Consider the following 24,430-nt stretch of genomic DNA (forward strand, 5'->3'; position numbering starts at 1 on the left):
TTTCAAAACACGAGAATGTGGAAAAATCCAGTGAAACAGATTGGCAACAGGTTCAATCCATTTACCCAGGCAACAAATTATTAAGATGGAAACTATTGCCGTATGGTGTGGTGGCAGCCACTTGCCTTGAAAGGATTAGGCAAATTCATGAGAGTTATGTTATGGCTAGAGCATAGGTGGAGGAAATCACGGGATGAATCTGACCGAACACACTTGAGAGCCCACTATTGGGCCTATGCTGTGGCGGTGAAGGCGGCGAAAAAGAAGTTTTTTTCCACTTCCATTGCCTCCTCACAATGCCGTTCGGCAGAGCTTTTTCGAGTGGTGCAAGGCCTGGTTCGCCCGGGCCCTAAGAAAGATCTGGTTCCACCCTCAAAGGCCTGCTGTGACGACTTTGCCAGGCATTTCAGGGAGAAAATCGCTCAGATTCATCACGAGCTGGACTCCACTAATGAATCAGAGGTTTCTGGGGAGACGCCAATGCTGCCGTCTGGTCCAGAATTATTGGATGAATTTCAGTTATTGCGGCCCGATGATGTGGACAAGGTGCTTGGACGAGTACGTCCCACCACTTGCCTATTGGACCCTTGCCCGTCTTGGTTAATAAATAATTCCAAGCACGGGATTGGGACCTGGATCTTGGAAGTGGCTAATGCCTCTCTGAGGGAGGGTCGGGTGCCTGCCCCTTTAAAGGAGGCGGTAGTCCGACCGGTCCTGAAGAAAGCATCACTGCATCCAGAGATGGCCACTAACTATAGACCAGTGGCCAACATCCCGTTTCTGGGCAAGGTGTTGGAGTGGGTGGTGGCGGGACAACTCCAAGCACTCTTGGATGAAACTGATTATCTGGACCCATTTCAGTCCGGCTTCAGACCCGGGTACGGTACTGAATCTGCCTTGGTCGCCCTGTATGATGACCTGTGCAGGGAGAAGGACAGGGGGAGTGCGTCCCTGTTGGTTCTTCTGGACCTCTCAGCGGCTTTTGATACCGTCGACCATGGTATTCTTCTGGATAGGCTAGCGGGATTGGGGGTCGGAGGCACTGCTTTGCAGTGGTTCCGCTCCTATCTCAACAGTCGATTCCAGAAGGTAGTGCTGGGGGCCTATGGCTCTGCACCATGGCAGCTATGCCATGGAGTACCACAGGGCTCCATTTTGTCCCCTTTGCTGTTTAACATCTATATGAAACCTCTGGGAGAGGTCATCAGGAGGTGTGGGCTACGGAATCATCAGTACGCTGATGACACCCAGCTCTACCTCTCATTTTCCACTAATCCAGGTGAGGCAGTGGCTGTGCTGAACCGGTGCTCGGCCGAGGTAATGGGCTGGATGAGAGCCAATAAACTGAAGTTCAATCCAGATAAGACGGAGGTCCTGTTGATTGGCGGATCGGGCTTCGGAGAGGGTGGATTTGACCTTTCCCTGAATGGGGTTGCACTCCCTCTTAGGGACAAGGTCCGCAGCTTAGGAGTACTCCTCGACCCGGAGCTTTCATTGGAAGCTCAGGTGACAGCGGTGGCGAGGAGTGCTTTCCTTCAGCTTCGGCTGATTAATCAGCTGCGCCCCTACCTGGATTACGACTGCCTGGCGACGGTGACACACGCGCTGGTGACTTCCCGCCTTGACTTCTGTAACTTGCTTTACGTGGGGCTTCCCTTGAAGACGGTCCGGATACTTCAGTTGGTTCAAAATAGAGCTGCCAGGTTGCTGACGGGGACGGAGCGTTATGTTCACATGACTCCAGTCCTTCGACAGCTTCACTGGCTTCCCATTGAAGTCCGGGCCCAATTCAAGGTGTTGGTTATGACCTATAAAGCCCTAAACGGCTTGGGACCTGGTTACCTGAAGGAGCGCTTACATCCATATATGCCCGACCGCCCCTTGAGATCTGCGGGAGAGACCCTTCTCCGGGAACCCTCCGTGAAAGAAATTAGGAGGGTAGGTACTCGGAGGAGGGCTTTCTCTGCGGTGGCGCCCAATCTATGGAATGTGCTCCCCAGAGAGGTCCGCATGGTGCCGTCATTATTTGTTTTTCGGCGCCAGGTGAAGACCTTTTTATTTAAATGTCATTTTAATTGCTAACAATATTTACTTATTTATCTGGCCAGGGTGACTTCTTTTCTTTTCTTTTATAACTTTTCTAACTTCTTTTATATATCATTTCTATTTTTTATTTATTTTATATTATTAATTTTAATTTTATATTGTTATTTTTGCATTGTATTGTATTTTATTGTGTTGTGAGCCGCCCCAAGGCTTCGGCAAGGGGCGGCATAGAAATGTTCTAATAATAATAATAATAATAATAATAATAATAATAATAATAATAATGTGTTATGACAGGTTTTAGCCATGCTAGATAACAGCACATTCCTATGGTCCACTAGAAAAAGTCTAACTGGCCACTGGGTTTTTCCTAAACCACTGGGTTTTTCCTTTTTCAAAAACCCAGTTATGAGGCTGGAAAAGTGGTCCAGCTTCAAAGATGAGTCACCCACTCCACCTTGCCGTCAGCATGAAAATAACTGTGCTGGCTGTGACTCTGGAGTAGCAAGAACAACCTTGGAAACAGGATTTAGGGGACATTCTGGGGGGTGGAAGGGGAGGAAATGGGTGCTGCAAAGATAGCTATCCTGGCAGCACCTCAGCCCACTTTCTTTGCACCCTGAGGTGTGACACTTAGATGGCCAAAATTGGCTATCTAAGGTTAGGCAGGTCATGAAGAGGTCATCCTTCCACTTTGCATAGAGTGCTCATAATCCTCTGAGTCTGGAGAGTTATGGGCAACCAGACTGGATTGTACCCAAAACGAATTATTAGAGGTAAGGTGCAAACCTCAAGCTTCCCCAGAGGCATTTGGCTAGCTGTTGTTGGAGACAGACTGCCTATTCTAGTGAGCCTTTGATGTCATCCTAAAAGACAATATTTTGATTTGATTTGATTTGATTTGATTTGATAGCCTTCCCATTAGCCATAGCCTGACTGGGCAGTTCACAGCATGATAACATTTAACAACAGTTAAAATAGTACAATCCATTCATAAAACAATATAAGAACAACTAATAAGGTAACAATAAAATCAAAAAGAAAGAAGAGGAAAAAGAAGAAAAACATTAAAAACTAAACATTTCATATATTAGTGAAGATAATAGCCCAATGGCATAAACATTATAATTACTAAAAAGTTTTTCTGGCATTAGAATCAGAATATGGAAGCAGCAACCTTGTAAACCGTTAAAGCCATTAAACCAAAACAGCTCACCTACCAAAATAAAACATGAAAAAGATGGGGTTTTAAGTAGAGCCTAAAAGAATATAAAGCCAGTGCCAGCCAAATCTCAGATGGGTTCCATAATCAGGGCACTATTACAGAAAAGGCCCTTCCTTTCACCATCTCCCCTCTTGTTTCACTGTGGGGAGGAATACAGAGAAGGGCCTCTGATGATGGCCTCTCTGGCGTGGTAGAAGTGTTTGGGGATAGAGGTTCCTTCAGCTATCCTGGCCCCAAGCCATTAGGCCTATGTATGTTACTGTAAGCACATTGAATTGGGCCTGGAGGGCAACTAGCAGCCAATGTAGCTTATGCAGGACTGGTGTTTGTGTTCACAAATACATGATACAGTTGGAGTCAAGGCTAGGGCTGCAAGATGCACCATGAAAATAAAGTTTCAGCCATTCTTCTTGTACAACCTCCAGTTGAGGTTAGAGTTGTTTCAGGTACTAATGTTTTATATGCAATAAGGGACTTATGAACAGCAAGCCTGCATGGAATGGAGATCATACCATATTTCCATGTCATACGGTGCTTAGGAACTGCCTTACACCACTTAACTCAGCACTGTCTACTCTGATTTCTCCAGGGTGTAAAGAAGAGGCTCTTTTCCATCACCTGTTAGCTAGTCCTTTTGATAGGAGATGCCACATATGGAATCCAGGTATGCGCCATGGAGCTATAGGCCCTTCTTTGTTAGAAGGAAGTGTCCGGTTAGAAAACATGTTGCTGCAATTTGCAGCTGTGTTGCCTTTTTCACAAAGCAAAACAAAAAATAAAAGAGGAGAAAATGTTAATGGAATACCTGCCCAATGCAATGACTTACAACTGAAGATGTGAACCAAGAGACCCCATTGAATGCATTGGTTCAGTTCAATTTGGGAAATTCAATATATGATGGCCCCATGCAGACGTCAAGTCAGCATTTGATACTGAAGTCACCAGATGATGATACATGAAGGAGCCAGGGCCAAGCTATTTTACTATCCTGATAAATAGTTAGGAATTTAAATTTACTATCACGTGCTTAGAATGTTAGGAGCTTTAGTAATCTTTAAAAAAGGAGGAAAAAAGAAACAAAAACAGATCATGTACATCCAAGCAGTATAATAATAATAGCAGCAGCAATTTTTACGGTCAGGAACAAAAAAAAAGATGCCCGCTGCCCTGTAAATAGACAGATTGAACCTCCAAAGCCAAATATTTAGAATTTGATGTGGACAGGCATTTCAGTTTGAAGGACTCTGGATGTCACAGCCATAAATTAAAATTGATTTATATCAGTAAAACTATTTTCTAGGTTCAGAATTAGGTTACTAACTGTGTCTTATCAACACAATTATTTCTTTGTTTAGTAACTTTCTCCTTACACATAACTCTGTGGCAAAATGAAGAAAAGAGTACAAATAAAGCCTTATCTCTGTATTTGCTAGCTGAGCCATTGAATCTTAACCAAGGCCAAACATTACTCATGTTTTCAAGCTTCTGTAAACCAGACTATTTCCATGTGAAGAATAAATTGTCTGTATTTAATTTATAGAGAACTAGCCTGCCTTTTGGGCTTTATGGGGTGGGGGAGTTGAGTGACGATTGCTTCCATTAATTCTGACTACTAAGTTCATGATTACCTTAAGGAAATAAATACACATACATATCATCTACATTATAAAATGAAACTGGGTTATTATTCAGTTCCTTTCTCTTAAGAATCCTAGGAGGGTGTAGGTGAGGATTGGAGTACAATCCTGTACATAAGAAGAACAGTGCCAGATCAGCCCAAAGGAATATCTAGTTCAGCATTCTGTTTACAAGTGGTCAACCAGATGCTCGTAGGAAGCCTCCAAGCAGGCAGGCGCTCAACAACAGCCTCCCACTCATGTCTCACAACACTCTGATATTGGAGGTGGTATATACCCATCATGACTAGCAGCCATAGATCGTTTTATTATCCACAATTATTGCATAATGATTACATTAATGACTATTTAGGACTATTCATCCCATTTTGCAATTGCCCAATTAAGTGTGCATAACTACATCCCTTGGTACTGAATTCTATAGTTCAACAATGTGCTCTGTGAAGAGGTACTTCTTATTTGTCCTTAATCTCCCACCAGTTTCATGGGATGACCACAGGTGTTAGTATTAAGTGAGTGGGAGAGAAATGTCTCCTTTCCCACTTTCTCTACAGCATGCATAATTTTGAACACCGCTAGCATGTCCCCTCCCACTTACTCACCTTTTTTCTAAGCTAAACAATCTCAGCTGTTGTAACAGCTCATCACAAGGAAGTTTCTCCAACCCCTTGATCATTTTAGTTGCTTTTCTCTGCACTTTTTCCATGTCCATAATGTTTTTTTTCAGGTGCTGTGACCAGAAAACACTATTCTAAGTATGGTGACAGCAGAGATTTGTATAAGAGAAGTACAATCTTGGAGGCTTCATTTTCAGTTTCTTTCCTAATTATGCCAACATGGAGTTTATGCTTAACTTTGTTACAGCAGCTGTGCATTGTGTCGATATTTTCATCAAGCTGTTGACCACAACCTCAAGTTCCCTCCCCCCCTCCCTTTTTGGATCACCACTAGCTCAGATCCTATCAACTTATACTTGAAGTTTGGATTCTTTTGCCATAACATTCATTACTTACCACTGAGCCAGCTTTTACCATTTTGATGCCCATTCTTCCAGCCTGAGAGATCCCTTTGGAGCTCTTCACAGTTCTCTTTTGTACAGACCTCCCTAAATAGTTTGGTGTCATCAACAACCTTGGCCATTTCACTGCTCACTACTAATTCCAGAACATTTATGAATAGTTTGAAAAGCATTGGTCCTAATACAGATCCCTGTGGCAATCCACCCGTTATATTTCTCCATTGGGAGAAAGCACTATGTATTCCCACTCTCTGCTTCCTATTCTTTGACAAGTTATTGATCCATAAGATGACTTCCCCCTTATTCTATGACTGCTAACCTTGCTCAGGAGTTTTTGATGAGAGAATTCATGAAAGACTTTTTGGAAGTCCAAGTAAACAGTGTCTACTGGATCATCCCTATCCATGTGTTTTTCTGTGACCCTCAAAGAATTCTGAAACATTAGTGAGACAGGATTTACCTTTGCTTCATTTTCAGCTGGGCTTCTCCCTCTATATACTTACCAATTCTATCTTTAAGTCAGCTAATTTACTTGGAACAAAATTACACTAAATAGCCTGTGATTTTCCAGATCCCCCATGGATCCTCTTTTAAAAATTGGGTTCCACTGGTCATTCTCCAGTCCTCTGATATAGAAGCTGATGTTAAGAACATAGTAACATATTTTTGTAAGGTCAACAATTTCATATTCAAGCTCTTTAAGAACTACAGGATGGACACCACCTGGGCCCAGTAACTTATTAACTTTCAGTTGATCAGTGAGGTTGAGAATTCCATTTTTTTTTTACCATTTTCTGCCTCATTTCCTCATCCTTCCTTCCTGAATATAAAAGCTTAGGAATAGGCACCTGTTCTGTATCATCCCCTGTGAATGCAGATGAAAAGAATTCATTCAAAGAACATTGGTTTCTTGCTCCTTACCCAACCTTCAGCTTGTTTGCTGGTTCTTCTTATGCTCATGTATGTTTGAGTTCAATAGCTACCATCAATAAGGTAAAAACATGGCATTTAGAGGAGTGTACATTTTTCTCATGCCGTCACACATAAACCAAATCTAATATATTCTTAAATCTAACTTCATTTATTTTGCCACGCAACACAAAAAAACGTATTGCAAGACTTTAGTGTTTCGCAAGTTATATTCATGTGACATATACTGTGTGAATTCTTTATTTCCCCTGCCCATCTCTATTTTGAAGTATCCACCCTAGTTGAATAATTAAGTTCATGAAAAATTTAACTAAAGTCTGATTAGTTATTTAGGGAGTGAACAAATTTTACTGGCAAGCAAAGCATGATACATTTCATATGGTGCGATGACTGCAACAGGGAACATGTGATTGCTGTGGACACACCCAGGGGATTAGAGCCCAGATTGTTTAAGATCTCCTGTGAGCCACCCTAGGAATGTGTAGGAATGTTCAGAGAATGTTTTTAGAATGTTCTGAGTAAGGGTGAAGAACCTTGGACCTGGGAATCAAATATGGCCCCTTGGGGGTTCCCCTGTTATCCACACACCTTCATCCCCTTTCACCAGTCACTGGAATCTTTTGGGTTCAAAGTTAGTGCCCTACCACAGAGCTAGGGGCCTTTCCTAAAATGTTAGGCTTTGAAACAAATCCAGCTCCCAGCAGATGAGCCTTTAGCAAATTAAATTGCCTGTAAATATCCAGGACTTCAGCTGTAGGTGCTAGTTACATGAATCATTCTATGTGCTCTGACCACTCTTTATGATCTGCCACTAAGATTGAGCAGTTATTGAAGCATTCACAGAGTGGGGAAATGCAAAATTCCACTGCTGTTTGCATTGTTTGGCTTTGGAAATTAATTTTTCTATAGGACTGAAGACTTTAACAATTATTTTATCTTGCCTACAACACACTCACACATATGCATGCATACACAATATTCTTGTAAGCAACTGAATGGTTAAGATTGCATCATAAACCTAATGGGACATAATTGCTTATCTTTAAGATTAATTGTAATAGCCTATCATCATGAAAGCTGAAAGGGTGCTAATTCTTGGAATGAGAAATGTCTAAATAGTTTAAGTTCCAGTATTAAAGCAAAAGGAAAACTAAAATGGAACCACCACCCTACTAGCAGTGGCTTATGTTTGAATACCTAAACCAATGAAATGGGCTTCTCTGAACCCTTTATGTATTATGTTTATAGCCCACCATTTTTTTCTGAGAAGAACTTTTTCTGTGAGGAAAATTATCTTCCTCTTCTCCATCTCATTCTTACAACAAACCTGTGAGATGGGTTGGGCTGAGAGAGACCCAGTGAACTTCATAACCTAGAGGGGACCGGAATCCCATTCTATTATGCTTCTCAGCTATATAATTTCTTAACACAATATGAACATTTGGTCGAATGTTCACTTTAGAGAATTACTTGTCCACTTAAGGGGCAATACACAGTCTGGAAGAAACTAACACGGGTCTGCTTCAACACAAACAATTGTGAGGGAACGTGTTATTAAACAGCATTTGCCTGTATGGGAAAAAGAAAACACTTGTATGGTTTCCCTTCCAGGCTAGCCTGAGAGGATGAGACACCTGTCTGTATGTGAAACAAAAGGCTGCCTCTGTACATCACACGAGAAACCTGGCGACATCTCCCCTGTTTGCCGATCTAATGCTGCTGCAGTAACCCTGCATTATGGTGCAGAATCTCAGGGCCAGCTGTGGCCCTCTGGGGTTTCTCCAGATGGTTAGGGTGGCTTTTTATCTTCTGGCTTAGGACCATTCTTTGTTTTGAAAAGCTCCTCTATTTGAAGGGTTGTTCAGTCTGTGTCTGGTGTAAAGACAAACAGCCCTCCAAAGGAGGAGCCAGGCCTTGAAGTGAGCCATCAAGGGCTGCATTGCAAGACTTAGCAACTTACTAAACAACTCAATTAATCTTAAGGGTCAGCTAGTCACAGTCCTCCACACCATGATGAGAAGTATTGTCTATCTATTTAAATTCTAATATTTCTTTCCAGATCCAGAAATCTGAATTTCTTTCCAGATTTCTTTCCACATGCATACCCTAGGCAAATTGATGTCCTTTTTTGCCCTCTTTTTGGGTGATGCATTTCCTCTTTGGAGCAATTTAGAAGTGGCCACCTTGCACCTCCCATGTCCTCACCACCTTTTCCCCAACCACTGACTGTAGTTTCCTGGTTTTATGTAGCTTTTCCCCATTCTGAAATATTAAAGCTCTTCACATAAGCCTTAGTTACCAGCAGTGAGAACCTAAGCTAAAGTATACTAGTATTCATTTTACCCCACCCCTTTTGTCTTCAGCTCCACCCACAACTGGAAAGTGGCCCCAGAAGCAATTGTGCAATTGAATCCTTCCCTCAGACTAAAACTTCTGCACCCATACCTTAGATTAACAGAATTTGGGGAAATGGGCTACAACATGCATATTCCCCATACCATTTGCCCCCTTCTAACATACAGCTGAGGATAGCAAGGGTTATGCATAGTTGTTGGGAAGAGATGGGAGTAGACAAGTACAGATACTGTAGTTACCTAGATTCTTCACAGATGTGCTTTAGCATATTCATTGGCAAAAGCTACTTGGTACAATTTCGAATTGGTTCAATATTTGCAGGTTTACTTGTTGAGCATTTGGAAAAAGGCCATCTCCTTTTCTGAGGGTTATCCAGTGGCTCATCACACTGCTGCATGCATATTGATGCATTGGCATGCTGGTTTCATCTTCCCTGCAGGCATTGCAATGCACCACCCATGGCTGAGAGCAGCTTAGAAATTCACAGCCCACATGAAAACAAGTAAAGACTTAAAATCTTGATGGAAACAATTACATAAAGCACTTGCAAGAAACAATCAAAAGAACTGACCCAAATAGACAAGATACTTCCCAGCATAACAGCTGATTGGATAGTCTGGTCATAGAAATCAGTGGGAATTTTATCTAAGCAATTGCTATTAAATAATTCCTATGTATGTGCTTACAAATCATTTCCTTGGAGACTCTAGTCAGCCAAATGCTGTGTATTTGTGCAATCTTTTATAGACCCATCTACAGCAGAACTTCTGCAGAAAATGGTGCTCAATTCATAATACAGCCAAGTATTACAATATGAGCAAATTTATATACCAAAGAAGGTGGTTACAAATTTCAGCACCATAATTAATCTTCACGTGTTGCCAATCTCAAGTCACTTTGAGCTGGCTCCAAATTTAGGTGTGTACAACTAGGGTGGCACAAGCAGACTTCTCCACCCATTCTTCCTCCCCATGGATGGCAGCTTCTATCACCCCCTGAGAATGCTGTCCTGTATGAATGACATTCCGGACTAGTCAAAACAGTTCAGCACACACTTAAGACTGTCTTAAGGTGTGCATGGAACTGCAGTCAGAAGTATTTTTCTCTTCTTGCTTAATCAGCACATGGGTTGAAGAAAACAGACAACATTGATTAGAAGGTCATTTTTGTGTGCACAAATGGGGAAAGACTACACTAGGACTTTTCCGCCAGTGCTTTTCCAGAAGACACTGCTAGGTGGGTTAAGATACGATGTTAGGGGAAAGGGAATGCCCAACATAGGGCAGAAATATCTTCCTTGAGCAGAGCTCAGCATTCCAAAGTTACCTCTGCCTAATTTTTGTGGATCTCCCACCCCCTTCCTCCCCCAGACCATAGCTTAATCTGTGTAGCATTTTTCAGGAGCTGGGGTCACTGCCACGGAGAAAAGGAGCTGGCAAAGTCCACTTCCACCAACCCAGTTGTGGGCATCTACGGTAACTCTGGATCTAGTTCTGGAAAACCCGTTTGCTTGTCTGTGAAGAAATGACATTATAATTGGATTGCCAGACAAGAATCAATCTTTTTAAAACTTAGTTGCATCGTTGGCAAAAGGAAAAGGAGGAGGCAGTGGGGGCAGTAGCTCAGATTTTCCCACATTCTGTCCTTCCCTCCCCTTTCCATACAGTCATCACCCCTTTCCCACAATATTTTATTTTCCTCACCTTCCTGTGTACAAAGAACTATACTCATGGAAGAGTTGTGCATATGTTGCATATATGGCAGGAATCCACACAAGCACACACAAGAGTGAAAGCTCTACTCCCAAATAATTGTTCCCTGTGCCCTTTAAATGCATCCTCCTATGGTTGGAGAATCTCCAGAGTGGGCAGCTTGTAAAGTAAGGATGTTGAATCTTAAACCTGGGGTCTAAGGTCTAAGCCAACTCACCTGGGGTCCCAATCTGACCTTCCAAGTTTCCTCAGATGGGCATGGCCCATTTGCTGCTCAGCCTCCTTCCCTCCAACTGCCACTTTGTGGTTTCCTGGCTTTGCCTCTCTGAAGGTTTAATTGCTAGCATTAGGAACTTCAAGCTAAACCATGCTGGTATTGTTGGTCCACCCCTTCTGACTTTGTCCCTGCCCCCTCCTGGAATGGAACCCCTGAGATCTTATTCAAAGTTGGATTTGTTCCTTGGGCATAAAAAGTTCTGCACCTCTGTCATAAAATCTGAGGAGTTGTCATTAGAAGGCTTATCTACCCCTCTCCTCATGCATAAGTTGAATGTTTTTACTCATGCATTGGTGAGATGAGATTTCCCTTACGCATTTTTTCTGCTTATAAATTGAAATGCTGAATGTTTCACCCATATCAGTATCAATATGTACTTCCTTTTGCAAATATGTACTTCCTTTTGCAAATTGTTCTGATTGATCAGTTTCTGTGTAAGTTCTTGTTTTCATGTAAGCAAACTAACAAGATTCATATCCCCCTTTCAAAGCTACAGTTAAAGCATAGCACTTATACGGGACAGAAATCTGAAGTTGCCTATAATTGAATGCTTCACAATTTTGCTTGACCTGCCAAAAGCAATTAAAACGGAAGAAAATGTCCTAACTCCAGTGTGATAATTGTTTGGAGAGTGAAATAAATTGCATTTGTTATCAATAATTCGTATTGACATGCCAAAGTTGTATTTTTATTTAGGTTCATCATGACCTTGGCTTCGCTATAGAATTACCATTGTTGGATAATTGTTATTGAAGTCTTGTAATTTAATGGATAGTTCTTTTCCCACATGATTAAAATGTTTTCCCCACAATCTCCATCAATAATTTGAGGATTGCTTAACAGTTTAAAAAATGGTTTACATTTGTTTGGATTCTGAAGTATGCTTCTTCTGAAATATTTTATTTTAGAAGAAATGAAACCTGTTTATGTATGTAAGGCAGAACTGCTCCAACATATTCAAGCATGCAATGGCAAGTTTCCATGTGGACTGAGACGAGTGACATGTCACGATGTCATTGGCCAGGAGCCAGGTTCAATTCTCAGAAAAGACCATCTCTTTAGCAAAAGTAGGGTAGATCTCTATAGCTCAGAGATATATCCATGCTCCACTTATTCCATAATTGCAACAATCTAGAAACAGGCTGGGAAGCATTTGCCTGCACTTTGATTCCTTTGAACAAGCGAGCAAGTGAATGGATGAACAAAAATCAGAATTGGCCCAATGCATCAGCTAAAGTAAACTATGAAAACAGCCTGTTGGTTCCTCTTCAACTGAAATGAAACATAGAAACAGAAACAGAGCGAGACAGAAGGGGCCTCCCGGGCCATCTGGTCTGACCTCCGGTACCAGTCGGCGCCGCTCACGACATGCCCACCATGTGCATGTTGAACTTATTTTATATTAATTGGTAGAAGAAACCAATAAATGGTTGTACAATTTCAAACGTTTCAGTTTCAGGGGAAGAGGCATGTTTATAAATTTCTCAGTCGCAACCAGGTTTGGCTCAAAGGGAAATTAGTGAAATTTCTCAAAAGATTAAGGAATCCAGGGTGGTACATTGCCACTTTGATGAGAGTCAGTAATCAATTCATGTCCATCAATTTGGGTCACCCAGTCAGATATAAATTCTGTAGACCTGTATTGCAAAAGGGATCTGACACAGCCCCAACAAAAGGTAATGAACAGAACAACTATTGCCTATACATCATAAAAGCCAAGCAACTCAGTCCAAATATCTATTTATTTCATTTGTATTCTGCTGTTTGTCCAAGGAATGCAGGGTAGTATGCATGGCATTTATCCCCTTTTTATCCCAGCAACCCTAGGGCAGAGAGAACATTACCGGACTGCAGTTACCCACCAAGTTTCTTGACAGCACACATTTGAGTCAGTGGTCTCTCCAATCCAACCCCGTTATTCCAGACACAGCACCACACTTTCCCTAAGATAGCTAATGCCTCCAAAGGTTTGGTTTGCTCTTCTGGGGAACTGGCAATAGCCAAAATGCTCTGGCTGGATGGCAGTGACACAGAGGAATAAAAGCAGAGTGCATGTAAGGATACCATTGCTGAGCACAGCCCCAAGGCAGTGAAAGCAGATCCCTAATTATGTGTTTAAACACTGTCTACGTAACATTGCTTTTCAACACTTCTGTTTATCCCATTCTGGCTTTGTATTCAAGTCACACACCTCTAGCAAAACCATGTCACCTTTCATGCTTTCATTCCTGCTGCCACCTCCGTATGGCATTTCTCTGCCAACAGGTTAGGCTTTGCCAAGCATCCCTATCCAAAGCCCCTTTTGAGTGAAATATCAGGGTTTCCAGTACAACCAGTCAGTAGGAAGCAGAATGGTCTATATTTGTAGCAATTTCTTCCTCTTGAAAGGTGGGCAACTGACAAAGGCTAGGCCAAACAGCATAAAATGATCACTCCAATGCACCCACTCTTCATCAGAGGGGAAATGACGGAGGAGGAGGAATAAGAGGAGCAGAGCTCTAGTAACCAAAACCATTATTTCAAATTATTAGCAAGTTTACCACCATTATTCTCATCTTGCTCTTCAGCCAAAACATATCCCCAGAGTCAGTAAAGAGCCAACTGTTGCTGGCCGATAATGGAAGGTTTTGGTGAACAAACATAAGAAAGTGGCCAAGGGAATCACAGAATTTGTTTCACAAGTCTGAAAGGATCTTTGAGCCTGGGTTTCCCAAACAGCAGTCCTGCATGCTGTGGGACAACATCTATTTTAAAGCTTACTTTCAAAAGTGGTGTAGCACACAGCATCATGGGGAGTCTGCAGTTAAAATGAGGGAAGAAATAAATTTTCAAAATCCTACTGGGCATGCCCAAGGCCCTTGGCACCAACAATAATTACTGTTCCTGATGTAGCTCAAGAAAATCGCTTTACCAATGGTAAAGTCTTCCTTAAGCAAGTCAGAAATGTGTTTTTATCAGATAAGGCTATACATGTGTGTGAGAGAGTGTAAATGCATGCCCAGGAATCCTTTCTTGCTTTGTGTGAGTCCTCGCTTCTGATTTTTAAAAGCTTTTTTTTAAAAAAAGACCTTTTCTGCTCAAGTGGAAAGTTCCCACATGTGCAGCAGGCACACGAGGAGAGAGAGAGCAGGACTGCACCATCAAGCCCCAGCCCTGACACAACATGCACGACCACCAGAGCCGTGGGGTCCCTGGGTGCATCAGTGCTGCCACCAGTGGATAGGAGGTGCTACTGGGCATGGTCCTGCTACCTTCTTGCATTTTCCTTATCTCAGCCCTTTCTCTCCCCCATAGCTAAAGCTTGTAGTGGGAATATGTACAGTTACAGTGCTGGAAATGAGAGGGGCGTGTTCTTGGCATGCATACCTAGCTCATGCTGTTCTGGACTTGTCAGAGAAGGAGGTGGCACTGGTGGAGGGGGCCTGGGGCTGTGGAACTCCAGGCGTTGAGATGAGACAAGCAGAGGTGCTTATCTCAAGTCCATTCTCCCAAATGTTCAGGCAGGCTCCAAGAATAACCAAGATTTATAGCTTTTGAGTTGGGGAATGGGAAATGGGCTCTCAAAGCCAGTTGAAGCTGGTACAGCTCTTGGCCCCATGATGTGTCATCAGGAGAGGAGGACTAGCCAACTATAGGCTGGGTGTACAGTGAACGGGTGTGCTCACTTTGAAGGACTTGGCTTTGTGGATCTTTGGATCCTTACAGCATGGTTCTACCACTGGCTCCTTATCTCAGATGTTCTCAAAACAATACTTCTAGGCAAGTGAGGCCTGTTTCAATTTCACAGATGGGGTCTGAGGTGAAAAGAGAGTGGCTTGCATAATGTGCTTAATTAGCCCATTGCAGATCTAGAGTTTTGAACTGACTCTCCAAGACACAAGACCACCCACTGAGTCATAAACATGGAGTCTTCAGTATGTTGAGTCAGTCTGGAGAGTCTAGAGGCTAAGAAGTATTGACTCACAGAATCCTTTGTGTCCTCTATAATAGCTACGATCTGTCTTGCTCCACAAGCCAAAATGATGTACCCTTTTAAAACACAGTTACATTTTGACAGGAAAAAGAAAGATTGGCTTATTTCATTAGAGCGATAAATTCATGCTCCTTTATTTCAAAATCCGTACTCAGCCAAAACTTTTATTAGGACTAACCACATATACACAAAATTGTGGGCAAACTTTCACAGTCTCTAGATCTTTTCCATTATGGTTTTAATAAATTTTGAGAAATTTTGTTTCCTACCATTTCATCTCCAAATCCTCAAATTCCACTTTTCACAAAGCTTTGAACCAAATCTCTGAGGATATATTTGATGTCCCTTTCCAAACTAGGAGGTGTCAATAAAATCCTGTAATTTCATCCCTTTTTTCTGTCCACTCCCTAGTGATAGTAACTGCTGAAGTAACAAATAACACATTAACAACTTAGAGGATACTTAAACTGATTTTAAAGAAAACACACACACACAATGGCATGCATGATCATTTGTCTTAATATGAAAATAAAATATATCTGGGAAAGAACTGATGGAAAAGTCCTGGTGTAGACTTGGTGTAGATTTGCACAAAGAAAAATGACCTTCTAATCTATGTTGGATGTCTGTTTTCTTCAACCCATGTGTTGATTAAGCAAGAAAAGAAAAATTGCAGTTCCATGCACACCTTAATACAATTTTATGTGTGTACTTGAACTGTTTCAACTAGTTCGGAATGTCATTAGTACAGGGCTGGAATGCCCTAGTTCAGAACCATGGAAAACATGAACCAACAAGTCTTATTACGTATCTTCAAGGAATTCTCTCTGGAGTGTAATAGTCTCTGTGAAGCTGCTCTTTTGTGTGTTCTGAATTTCTCTGTTCCCTAAAGGCATGCAGAATATCTTATCAAGTTATAGTCAGTGTACAATTGGAGTGGATGGAATGGGAGCTCACATTGTAAGCCTAGTAATATAATCACAACAACCACCGGGGGTGGGGGGGGGGGATGTACTTTTCTATCTCCCTTTCAACACTTCCCTTTCCCCTTCCTGATCAAGCTTTGTAGTTTTCAGTGAAATATAGCTGATGATCCAGGTTACAATGCCACAGGATTCATAAGTAAGATACAAGTGCATACCAAAATTGTCCATTTACTAGTACTGAGCATCTATCTTTACTGTTAAAACAATGAACGCAAATTTCAATCAGCTATTACAGATGAACAAATCTATACTGTTGACTGTCCAATAAAACAGATGTCAATTATTGAATATTGTGTCCCAGCCAATATTCAAATACCATGAAATGATGGATGTCAAGTACTGAGTCCTGTTCAGTCGTGTCTGACTGTAAGTGATCCAAGGGGCAACTCTCACCACGCTTTCCGATCCCGTGCCCCCTTTCAGCTGGACCATGCTCTGGCCCACATCCTCTTTGATGAAGTCTAACCACCTTGCTCTTTGGCAGTCTAGTTTTCTCTTGCCACTGAGCATGCCAAGCATTATGTCTTTTTCTAATGAGCTGGATCTCATAAAGTGGCCAAAATACGTGAGCCTCAGCTTTGTTATCTTGCCTACCAGCTACTTGTTCATTACTCCTGCTGTCCATGGAATAAGCAGGAGCCTCTGCCAACACCACAGTCTGAATGAGTCAATTTTTCTTTTGTCCAGCTTTTTCATTGTCCAACTTTCACAACCATAGGTTGCAAGAGGAAAAATTATCATTCAGACCAATCTGCACTTGGTTGTTAAGCTGATGTTCTTGTTTTTCCACACTCTATTCATGCTTGTCATTGCCATACGACCTAGTGAAATTTGTCACTTTATTTCTGGACTGCATTCACCACTGAGAGTAATGAGTGATCCCAGGAAAGTGAATTCCTCTACACATACAATTTCCACATTATCAAGTGCTATTTTGATACCCCCAAGTATCAAATATACTACCAAATATAAAATATAGCTATTGAATATCACATGTTGAGGTGCCTAGTGGATAATTTTCTGGTGACTCCAGAAGGACAAATGGCTGCAGCCCCTTCCTTGCTTTTGACAAAGGGCACTGAGAGATTTCTTATGCTGGGGTCAGGGTGTTATGACTATTGCCTGACCATCTAAGGTTCTCTCCCCATTAATTCTTCCAAGAAATCCAAAAACATTAATAAGAACAAACACCTCTCCTATGAATTTTGCTGAAAGTATTATTTATGTAATTCACACGCATTTACACCTGGTTGGTGGATCCGTTCTTTCTTAAGATTTCCTATAACAAAAGCCAAAACCCTGCTAAAAATAGTGGTGGTGTATTTACTCACAGTCTGACAGGCAAGATTGATCGAATTGGGGGGAAAGCAGGAGGTCTCTTCCAAATGGCTCAGAAGTCTATGTGATGGTGAGCCACTGCCAGCAAATTAGGGCCTGCTGAGCTTGCTTGGAAACACATGCACACAAATTCCACAAGCACAGATTTCACTGACTTGAGATGGCTTTGGCACCAGCATGTTCACCGAAGTGCTGCTCGGTTCATCAACAAATCAGCCAGCTAGCTTAAAATATAGTGTTTTGGTGGGTCATAAATATCAAACAGCTCCCTTTTCATGAAAGCTTATGAAATCTAAACTGTTTCTCTATTAAACCAGGTTGCATGAATCATATCTGAGTATATTGCATGTGATTCTCTGCCCAGTGGGACTGCACATTTCATTTTTTCCCTGTTAACACAACAATATTATCTGGACTTTGCACCAAAGTAGGGTCAAAAATGTTGTATTCAGTGGACAAGCTTTTAAACAACATAACACATCATATTTGACTTAGTATACATTTAAGTGACCCAGAAGTCAGCTGGCATTTTCTACATATTTTCTCATTCAACTTCTCCAGTTACTGAGTCCTAACATGGTATGTACAGTTCTTGAGAGAATTTGTTTGGAACTTTTCAACAAGCTGGACTTTTCTGGAATAGCATAATTGAAACAGCCTTAAGTTGTGATTTGCAACTCACCATAGCGGATCAGGCAACTTGCCCAATCTGTTTCAGGAAGTATTGGAGAGAAAGAAAGCAAAGGAATTGAGGTTGCAAAGGTATACAGCGTTTCACATGGACAACTTGAGACTTAAAAGAAGCAGGGCCATGCTGCCAAGTAGAACATGCAGACTTCCAGGGGAGGATAACAGGTAGCTCCTATAAAGCTCAAGATAAAAGCTCAATTTAAAACATAGGTGTTGCCAGCCTCCCTTGCAGTCTACTACATAGCACAGTGCCTCCAAAGTCAGAGAGAATGGAGGACAGAGGGAGTGTAGTGGTTTTTCATGGACTTGTGAGATGGGGTATTAGAGATACTGCCAGGATTACTTGTAGAATGGTGATACCCTGCTCCTCCCACCCTTGGGTCCCAGAATGCCCCCCAACAACAGCCCCAAGGTTGATTTTGCAACCCTGGGGCCACAGCCAGTGGGGAAAAAAATCAAAGCAATTGCAAGTGCTGGGGTGATGCAAACTTTACCAAAACTGGATTTAATCCTCTCTGAATTTAGAGTCCCAGCCCCAGTCCTGGAGAGCTTCTCTAAGGAAAGCACTGGAAATCCTGTCGGTATCCTATGGCCATCTGAACAGCATCTAGCAGCCATGGCATTGTGCTCTAATTTATTTTTGTAGAATTAGGTGAACTGCAGTAGCATCCACCAGGGTTCTTCCGGACAGAGTGGTCCTAGCACCAATTATCAGAAGGCACTGTGCAGCTATTCCATCTTTTGTTTCTTAAGAGATTTGCTGTAGTAAGGAAAAGAGAGCAGCAGCAGCATGAGAACACAGAAGAATTCCAAGAGGATGACAATGATATCTGGACACCCTCCCTTCAAATACAATTCCATGAATGCAGCAGGACAGTGGCATATTAAAAGCCTCATCCTGAAGCACCCTTGGAATCTTTCCCTTTGCTTAGGCCTATTTTTTTCTCCTGAAAACATAGTAAGCAGAAACTGGTTTTATTTTCAATTTTGAACATCTTATTCAGTGTTGCTTACAATAAATAATGAAAGGGGCTTGCTGCGACAAAGTCAGGTGTGCATAGTGCTCCTGTTCAGATTCCCAGCCGACCAGCTCTCATTTGGGATACAGAATTGCCCCACACTCATTTTCCATTTCTCCTGCCCGCCAAATGTCAGCCAGTGTTGTAACTGCTGGGCATACACTATTGAAGAACATAATCAGTCCTAGGTCAGACAAAAGGCCTACCTGGTCTAGCATGCTGTTCAGACAGTCCTCATCTGGAATATTGTGTCCAGTTCTGGGAACCAAGATTTAAGAAAGATGCAGAAAAATTAGAAAGGGTCCAGTGGAGGGCAACAAAAATGATCCAGGGTTTGGAAACACTGCCCTGTGAGGAGAGAACTGGGCATATTCAGCCTTGAGAGGAGAAGACTGAGGGGGGGCATGATATCCCTCCATGTTGTTGTTGTTAGTCGTGAAGTCGTGTCCGACACATCGCGACCCCATGGACAACATTCCTCCAGGCCTTCCTGTCCTCCACCATCCCCCGGAGTCCACTTAAGCTCACACCAACTGCTTCAGTGACTCCATCCAGCCACCTCATCCTCTGCCGTCCCCTTCTTCTTTTGCCATCTATTGTTCCCAGCATAAGGCTCTTCTCCAGGGAGTCCTTCCTTCTCATTAGGTGGCCAAAGTATTTGAGTTTCATCTTCACTATCTGGCCTTCTAAAGAGCAGTCCAGATTAATCTCCTCTAGGACTGACCGGTTTGATCGCCTTGTGGTCCAAGGGATTCGCAGGAGTCTCCTCCAGCACCACAGTTCAAAGGCCTCAATCCTTTTGCGCTCAGCCTTCCTTATGGTCCAACTTTCACAGCCATACCTTGCAACTGGGAAAACCATAGCCTTGACTATACACACTTTTGTTGGCAGGGTGATGTCTCTGTTTTTTAGTATGCTGTTTAGATTTGCCACAGCTTTCCTCCCCAGGAGCAAGCATCTTTTAATTTCTTGGCTGCAATCCCTGTCTGCGGTGATCTTGGAGCCCAGGAAAATAAAATCTGTCACTACCTACATTTCTTCCCCATCTATTTGCCAGGAAGTGAGAGGACCAGATGCCATGATCTTAGTTTTCTTCTGAGTTTCAAGCCAACTTTTGCGCTCTCCTCCTTCACCCGCATCAAGAGGCTCTTTAGTTCCTCTTCACTTTCTGCCATGAGAGTGGTATCATCTGCATATCTGAGGTTGTCGATATTTCTCCCAGCAATCTTAATTCCAACTGGTGATTCATCTAGCCCCATCTTTCCCATGAATCCCTCTATAAGTAGCTCAAAGACTCTCACAAAGAGAAGGGTCAAGATCTCTTCTTGCTGATACCAGAGTGTAGGACACGGAATAATTCATTCAAGTTGCAACAACCTTGATTCAGGCTGGACATCAGGAAAAGCTTCCTCACTATCAGAGCAATACAACAGTGGAACCAGCTGCCTAGAGAGGTGGTGGGCTCTCCCACACTGGAGGCATTCAAAAAGAACCTGGGCAGCCATCTGAGTGGGATAGTGCGAACTGGCGACCTGCAACAGCACAGGGTTGGACCCAATGGCCTTCATAGCCCCTTGCAGCTCTACTATTCTATGACTCTATGATTCTATGAGTGCCCGGCCAGCCGCCTATGGGAAACACACAAGTAGGGCATGTGTATGGTGGCACCCTCTAGTGGTCTCTGGTGGACATAGTCATCCTGCTCTGATACTAGCATAGAGCTATTTAGCCTTAACATTGGAGAAGTTTGTGCAATTTGTATGTGCTTGCCTTCTGCTTAAAAGTGTTCTGAGATGAAATGTAAAAATCCCATAGAAGTAAATCATCCGCATTTCCTTCTGTGCGGTTTCCTGGTTCACTTGGCAGAGAAAAGGAAATTGAGGCAGGCTGAGGTCTTAATCTGCTTTTTTTTCCTTTGTGTGTTTATGGTCTGAATTGTTCTTTTTAACTTAGAAGTTTTTGTTTAGAAATACCTGAAATTTAGAGGTGAATTTAAAGGAGAGTCCAAAGTGAAGAAGAACAGTTACATGTATCAGACTGTTTCTACTGCTGTCAGAAGCAAAATAAAATGACCGCCACTATTGCACACATGTATATACCTATTACATGCACAGAAGTGTTTTGTGCATGCGTAGGCCTCTGGATCCCAGCCCGGGTATGCTACTCTGAGTTCCTTGGAATAGAAGTGGGATATAAACAATAACAATGACTCATTTTCTAGTTCGCTACATGACCTATCGTTTCTTTCAATATTTGATTACCTTTTTCTTTTTCAGCTGAGATAGGGCGTCCCTGTCTGTCAGAACATGTTTAATTCCAGAGAATTCTGGAACTAGATACCATCTGTGGCAGATATAAATATTTAGACATGGATACTATGCACAGTTTATACATTTGTCATCTCTATTATTTATTTTATGTTCAGTCAACAGGCAATTTCTACTGTAGAATACCTGCAGAACTGAGTACCAACCCTACCTGCAACTCTGCATTCAAAGAAGCCCACGACTTCTCTTCAAATTGCTGGCAAACAAAACACATATTCTTTGCTTGTATCATCTCTAATACAAGCAAATATGCTTCCCAGATGGCAGAAGGAAGGACCACTCACACTGGAGCAGAGCTGCTGTGACCAACATCCTGCCAGAATTAACCATCAAGGCAAAGACAAGAATGCAAAAAATGCAAAACGCATTGAATAAACAACACAGCAATTGATCAGTAGATAATGGAGCAGCTATGCATGAAGTATAAGCAACAATTTAATCAGTAATGCATTGTACAGATCATATATTCAGCATGGATGTTGACAAAAGCTCTGAACTGCGTTTCAGATTCCGTTCTCCTTCAAATAACAGGCAATCTATCTTTATTTTGTTTGACTTTAATGGATGGCAACCAAGCTTCATACTTCCAGTTCCTAAGTTCTGAAATCTTCCAAAATTAGGTGGCAAAAATACTTCAATTAAATGAAATGCCAAGGCTGTGACCTCCCAGGGGAATAATATCCCAAAAGTATTCAAAGCAATATACACTGGGGAGCCAAGAGTCCATAAGCCTGAAGGAAAAGATCTATGGCTGTCTTTAACCCACTTGTTGTTTTTTTAATTGGCTCCAGAAGGTAGCACATGAGCCAGTGGATTCAAATGAAAAGAACTTTGATTAAACAATAGGAAAAGATCTCCTAACTATGCAAGTTGTTCAATAGAGAAACAAATGTCCTTAGAGAGCTGTAAGCAGAGGTTGGATGGCCATTTTTCTGAGATACTATGGTAATGCATTTCTTGCATAGGCAGGGGTTAGACTGAGCTTTGAGATTCCTTCCAGCTCTATGACTTCATAATGGTCATCCATTTCACCCGAACCCCTTACCTCTTCTTACTGCTCTTACAGGATTTGGGGGTTATCGCATAGGCAGACTCAAAGACCGGAAAGGAGCATGTCACTGCTCATGATACAGCAAGAGTCTTCAACTTGCCAGTTAGCAACATTGTGAGCAGAAGTATGGTGCTGCAGACCATTTAAAGATAGAGGCACAATTTCTGGATGACAACTTGACATTCTTAATAATAATACTCAACATAATTGTTTTTGATTTCTACATCTGACAAGCCCATTGGCACAAGAGAGCAGGTGTGAAGCCTAAGAGTATTGTAGTTGCAATGATTTGCATTCGTGATGAAAAAAATATTTTTAAAGTCATCTGTTAAATTATAAATGTGATAGAACTACACCTCAAGCAAGGTACTACCTTTCAGACCTCAGATGTGATCTGTGCTTAATCATCTCTGAAATGCTTGCATCGTTAGCACATGCCCCAAAACAGTGCCAATACTGCCAAAACTCAGATGGCAAAATGAGATTGCAATGGAATATATTAAGAGGTTCAGATACAATAAGAATCAGTTCCAACTTTCCCTACGGGGACAATCTTCTAATTATTACTTTATAGCAGGTTTGCACATCTTGTGACCCAACAAGCTAAATACAGTCCAGCAATGTGATGCAGTCTGCTAAATGACTGACAAAGTTTCCCCAACTTATACAGTTGTAGCAGCTCCCCACAACATGTGCGAGAGAGAGAGAGAGAGAGAGAGAGAGAGAGAGAGAGAGAGAGAGAGGTATTCCTATCAGAAACCGGTTTGTGTGTGCTGTTTGCCCTGGCCCAGATATACTTGTGTGAAGCAGACAACCATACCACTCCTGCTGTGTTCATGGTTTAGTCCAAGAATTTATCTTCCCTCACTAGTGATCAGCACTATAAAGAAGCCCAGTGCAGGAGTCCCTATTGTTTCCTTGTCATTCCCAAGAGACTGAGAGCATTTGTTTGTTTGTTTATTTATTTAAAACATTTCTATGCTGCCCCCATCGCAACAAAGCCTCGGGGCAGCTCACAAAGGATACATAAATATATAAATAACAACAATATAACAATTTTAAAAAATTGTTTAAAACCCCCCAGTGCATTCTCGGCTAAAAATTTAAAATCCTATTAATTCAAATAATTTAACAATTAAAATAAGTTTTAAATAAAAAGGTTTTAGCCTGGTGCCAAAAAACAAATAACGACAGCACCAGGCAGACCTCTCTGGGGAGCACATTCCATAGATGGGGCGCCACCACAGAGAAAGCCCTCCTCTGGATACTCACCCTCCTAATACCATTCACAGAGGGTTCCCGGAGAAGGGCATCTGTTGCTGATCTCAAGGGGCAGGAGGGCATATATGGATGCAAGCGTTCCTTTAGATATCCAGGTCCCAAGACATTTAGGGCTTTATAGATCATAACCAACACCTTGAATTGGGCCTGGACTTGGGTCTGGACAATCGGGAGCCTGGACAATCGGGAGCCAGTGGAGCTGACAGAGAATTGGGGTTATATGAGAACAACGCCCAATCCCCGTCAGCAACCTGGCAGCTCTATTCTGCACCAATTGAAGTATCCGGACCGTCTTCAAGGGTAGCCCCACGTAGAGCACATTACAGAAATCCAATCGAAAAGTTACCAGCACGTGTGTCACTGTCGCCAGGCAGTCATTCTCCAGGAAGGGACGCAGCTGATGTATCAGCCGAAGCAGAAGGAAGGTGCTCCTTGCCACCGCCGTCACCTGAGCTTCTAGAGACAGCTCAGGGTCGAGGAGCACTCCTAAGCTGCAAACCCTGTCCCTCAGAGGGAGTGCAACCCCATTTAGGACAAGGCCCAAGTCCCCCATCCCGAGGTCCGA

The sequence above is a fragment of the Varanus komodoensis genome, unplaced genomic scaffold (genome assembly GCF_004798865.1).
Source record: "Varanus komodoensis strain SLA01 unplaced genomic scaffold, ASM479886v1 scaffold10, whole genome shotgun sequence".
Classification (NCBI taxonomy): domain Eukaryota; kingdom Metazoa; phylum Chordata; class Lepidosauria; order Squamata; family Varanidae; genus Varanus; species Varanus komodoensis.